The sequence below is a fragment of the Kryptolebias marmoratus genome, linkage group LG11, assembly GCF_001649575.2.
Source record: "Kryptolebias marmoratus isolate JLee-2015 linkage group LG11, ASM164957v2, whole genome shotgun sequence".
Classification (NCBI taxonomy): domain Eukaryota; kingdom Metazoa; phylum Chordata; class Actinopteri; order Cyprinodontiformes; family Rivulidae; genus Kryptolebias; species Kryptolebias marmoratus.
This window is the reverse complement of record NC_051440.1, coordinates 1,207,656-1,212,816: the sequence shown is the minus strand read 5'-3', so window position 1 is coordinate 1,212,816 and position 5,161 is coordinate 1,207,656. Positions and strand designations below refer to the sequence as shown.

General features: G+C 38.2%; 1 protein-coding gene across 7 annotated transcripts in view; it reads left to right on the top strand.

Annotated features, from left to right (window-relative positions):
- The first annotated feature begins 791 nt into the window (after window positions 1–791).
- ppp6r3 (protein phosphatase 6, regulatory subunit 3) overlaps window positions 792–5,161 on the top strand; it is a 50,263-nt gene continuing 45,893 nt past the window's right edge. For 4 of the 7 annotated variants that reach the window (XM_017433920.3, XM_017433919.3, XM_017433918.3 and 1 more), the window contains exons 1-2: window positions 857–1,065; window positions 2,861–2,990. The gene's annotated coding sequence lies outside the window, so the exon portion shown is untranslated. Of the gene's footprint in view, window positions 1,066–1,648; window positions 1,673–2,860; window positions 2,991–5,161 lie in introns of those variants that run through there. The other 3 variants (XM_017433915.3, XM_025010034.2, XM_017433916.3) reach the window with 3 other exon arrangements.

The window sequence follows — 5,161 nt, the reverse complement described above, 5'->3', positions numbered from 1 at the left end:
AATTTACTTATAATTTCCTCTAGGGTTTTATAATTAAGTAGTTGAAATTGGGTCATTTTTTCTGCATTTGTTTTGTTTGGGCATAGCATTGGTACTGGCTTTGGAATGGATGTGCAGATTAATCCTCTGATTTTTTGAATTTTCTCTGAAAAGAAACTGGAAAACTTGTTGCAGGCGGCATTAGATTGAAGTTCAGGTGGTAACGTCACAGAAGGGTTTGTGAGCCTGTCAACAGTAAAGCTCGAGCATTGTTAGTGGTTTTGTTTAAGACATCTGCAAAGAAAGTCTCTCTTGCATGTTTTAGTGTTGTGTGGTAGTTACGTAGTCTTTCTTTGTAGATGTCATTTGTAGATGTCATAATAAACGTGCAGTTGAGCCTTACGCCATTTTTGTTCAGCCCTTCAGTAAATCAAAAAATACACAGAATAAAATATGAGTTGAAGAATTTTTTTATTATATTATATTATATTATATTATATTATATTATATTATATTATATTATATTATATTATATTATATTATATTATATTAAAGTAATTTTGTGTGGGTTGAAAACAGACTTCTTCCTCTACGGGGAGAGTATTTAAGTTCGGTCAGCTCGGTCAGCGTTTATTATAACTCTGAGAACTCATTGAGTAAAAAGCAGCTAATTTCTTTTTTCGCTCCTGTGTTAACTTTGCTGTCCACATAAAGCAGGTGAAACCGTTATAGTCTCCTCTTTCCACGCAGCGCAATGAAACGATGCCCGGAAGCTGCCATGTTGGTGTCCAATCACAGCTCGAGGCCTTGTGGAAGCGGCGGAGCTCGTGACCAATAGTGTCATGGTGTCAGCTCGACAGACGCTGCAGCTGTGGTGGGGGAAGGGGTCGGTAAAGTTGACGGAACCGCCATCTTGAAAAGTACACTCCGCTGTCCGACCGTTTCGCGCCTGACAGAATCAGGTTTAAACGCTTTATTTTTCTTGCTGGGAGTTCGGTTTTGTTTCTGCGTTCGTTTTGTTAAGGCCCGGCGCTAATGGCGGGATAAAATATATGATCAACACTCGGCTTTCACTGCTGTCAGTCGGTAGGTTTACTTCCCAGCTCCGGCACTTGCTGCCTCTGAGACGATTAGCCAGCAGTCTTCAGAGAACCGGCTAACGCTTGCAAGCTAAGCTAACAGGGGAAAAAAAAATCACTTAGCCATTATATGACCGAATGTTATTCAACTATGTTTGTACACATTTAACTTAAACGGGGATAATTTGTATATAAACATAATATCCAACTAGGTTAAATGACTTAACATTTTACTTGTTTGAGTCGGCTAACAGGACGATCGTACAAACATTACCAGGCTAGGTTAGCTTACTGTGACGTTAGCCTGTTTGCCTGACCCGGCGTTTCTCTTCAAGCGAAATATTAACATCAACTCGTATTAAATGATGGGTTGCATGATAAGCTGATCATTGTTTTAATGATTTAGTCAAGACAAGCTAATTTAATAGGCCCATTTACTAGTGCATTGAACAAGTCTTAATTTGTTAAGGCTGCGCAGGATCTGCGTTTTCATTTCTTGATTTCTTTGGCAGAGGATCGGCGAGGGAAATAAATTAAAAAACGTTGTCATTGCACATAACGTTGTTTTAACCAGTTATTAAGCGATCATGGGCTCTTTGTGAATTCAGAAATCAGTAAGTCGAGTCTCGATGGTTTTGTATTATTTGGGTTTTGCTGCTAGTTTGAAGACACGGGTCCAAATTATTGTTTTTCTCGTTTTCTAAAGGTTGACCACACAGTTGCAGTCAGTCCAAATGGCTCACCATTTTTAGAAATAAGTACTCAAATTGGTAGTGAAAGCAGTTGTTTACTCTATACAGAAACCAAAACAAACAAACCAAGTGTATTTGTGGAAAGACCCCTTCTTTTGTGTTCAAATATAATTTGCGTATATTATTATTAGTAATTTAAAATGTTTATTAATCTCATTTCCTGCACTGTTTGGCTATAGACTCATCTGATGCAGAGCTGTGTTTCTGCTTCAAATTTGGCCCGGTTCAAGTTAGTGTTTTAACGTCATGTACACCATTAAGCAAGTCAGTGACAGGAATGTGTTTAGCTAGAATATGGCTTTAAATTTGGCAATAACAGTTCAAATCTAACATTAGCTTGGATTCACTTAATACATTACACTGAGGAAGACCTGCTCCGTGTAGGGTAATGTGTTGGAAGGTTTTGCCTCTTTTGATTTGTTGTAAAGATCATTACAGGGTGAAATTATTTTCAGGCTTGCACCTTACATTAAGGGACATGGTAGGTATGTACAATCAAAGCATTGTGGTCAGTAAGCTTTTTAAAATGTGTATAGAAACGTACTGTGTAAATGTGAACATGTTGGCTCCTGTGCTGGACTGAGTCTTTTGTTGCATGGTTCAAAGGTAACATGACAGGTTTTTTTTTTCTTTCTTTGCAAATCTGTACCTCAGCAAAATCATTAATTTTTTTTATTTGATTTGTTTTTGCAGTGTCTTGTTGCAAAAATGTGCTGCTTTAATAGTTCTGCAGTGCCTGTGTTTAATTTTGCACATCTACGTTATATTAAATTCCTTGTTGTGTCAACACACTGTTTACATTTATCTGAACCTAAGTTTCATGCACACGGAGATACAAATTTAAATTTTGGGGATTGTTGAGTGTCTGGGAAACAAAAAGTCATTTTCTTGATATGAATGGGTGAATTATTCATCGCCTTTTGCATTTAGATAAGAAACTGCTGTATTATTAACATGGAAAGAAGTCAGACATTTCTTTTTAAAATGTATCTAGCTGTGTGTCTATTCTCCAGGTGTGTGCTCTGACCTGCCTTATGTGCTTTTTGTCAGTTCTTCGTCTGTTCCCGCTGTCTGCCTGCTTGTTCATCTGGCTGCCCTGGAATGGGCCACGACTCCCGAAGACTAGACCACATCTCTTTTTAACCTGAGCTCCACTGTTTGGACTCCAACTTCAACTAAGGTAGGCAGAAAACAGAAAGTAAGCTTTTCACTCATGTCTTCGTTCATTTTCACTCCTTCCTTCCTTCCTTCCTTCCTTCCTAAACAGTTCCAACATCATTTAAAAAGTAATTGCAGGTACGTTGTGAAAGTTATGAAGCAAACCAGAAAGCAGTGATTAAAAAAGTATTTCAGATTTAGGACATGATTTGATTTAATCAAATGTTTGATTTGGTCATTTAATGTGGTCTTTTTAACAAGATATGATGTAAATGATACATATGTCATTTAGGGCCCTCTGAAATTTTTTTTTTTTTTTTTTTTTTTTTTTTTTTTTTATAGTTTTCTGAATTACATTTTTTATGACATACCCACTTTTTTAACCTAGAAATTGTGTTGATAAATGATGCATTAGTAAAATGTTAGCCATTCAGTAGTAAAGTATTCAATCTGTCATTAATGTTAAATGTTTCAGTCTGACAGAATATTTGGTGCTTTACAGGGTTTCTCCCAGAAAAGAGGCTAAGCCCGGTGGTAGGTGGCTGATCGCCGGCCGTTCGCCGGCTGATCGCTGACTGATCGCGATTTAGTAAAAAAAAAAAAACGATTAAAGTTGACAGGAAAGTTGAAAATATGGCTATTTAATGTGATATTGTAAGATATTTGTGCCAAATATTTACACAACTACAGTTTTACAAAAAGGCATATTTGAAAAACTTTTTTAAACAAAAATACAATTAAAATAAATACAAATTGTTTACACCTAATTTGAATCCTAATTTAAGTTACATTTATAAATAAATTAAATTAACATAAATGAAAAAGTGTAAAGAAGGCACCAACACATGTCTCACGTCAAGGCCAATGAATAACAGCAGAGAACTCTGAAAAACAGAGATATGCTCTACTGTACTGTGCTTTTTGTGGCACAGGCTGCATGTTTGATCACTACAACAAAACAAAACATATCTAATTCTAAATTTAATAACATTATTTTACTGGAAAACATGGATAGTATTTTCACTAAATATGAAACAGGCGTACCATATTCCAGATTGTAAAGCCACCAACTGAATTTCGGCTCAACTAACCATTTTTGGTTAACCCTGCTTGTTCGATGTTTATTGCTGTGGCTCCAGCGACGTGCTAACTCCAGGTAGCTGAAGGTGGCTCGGCCTCAAGGCTCATTAGAGTCCCGCAGGGCTCCGCAAACAGTGCGCAGGGAGGCATTTATACTTGGCGCTTACGTCGGTGCCGTTTTCTCCGAAAAGAAGGGGCAGTATGCTACGTAACCAGTGGAAATGCGGTAATAAAGAGAGCAGATGGTTGTCACATCAAGGCCCGGTCCCAATACTCGCACTACACCCTACGCCCCTCTATGAAGCGTGTATTCAGTCGAAGTGCACAGAAGGGTTTGTGTGCGCAGGTTACAAGCATGCAAGAACTGGAGAATTGCTACAGTACAGGTTTACCTCATCAGCTTGCGCCTCTGCGTCATAACTGCGGCGTCCAACATGGCGTACCGGTCGCTGTTTTGGTATTTTAAGAAGGTGCCAGTACGATTTTAAAAGTACAGGTTAAATATTTTTGTTTTCCAAAGTCATTGCAGGAGATATTTGGCTGGTCAAATGTGTTTTGTTATGACTTGTTGAATACGGAGCAAAGTTTGATAGTATTCACACACGTACAGCAGAGTGAAACAATAATTATTTCTATACTTTACTTTTGAAAACTGCTTTTTTTGTGACCGATGCAGCTTGCTCTGTCACTGCTGCCATATTTCTGCCATTTAATTCAAAACCCTTTCATTGTCAATAAAGATAATTAAAAATTTTTTACAAAAGGTGCACGACGCAACACCGCACGGGACCTTCGCGCAGGGGCGGGGACAGAGCGATTGCGTCACTGTTGGCGCGCGTACTCTCACGCAGTTAGGTAGATAAAGGTAGTGGTTTTGGGGGTGTGGGTGGAAAAAAACGTGTATTAAAAAATGATGTATTTATAATAAACAAGTGGAGCTGAGCCTGGCAACAGGATCACCAATGTGTGGATGTGCCAAAACTTTCTCCAGCTGAACAGAAACAAAACTGAAGTTATTATCTTTGGACCTAAAGAGGAGCGAACTACAATCAATGCGCAGCTCCAGTTATTACAGCTAAAAACCAGTGATCAGGCCCGAAACCTGGGAGTAGT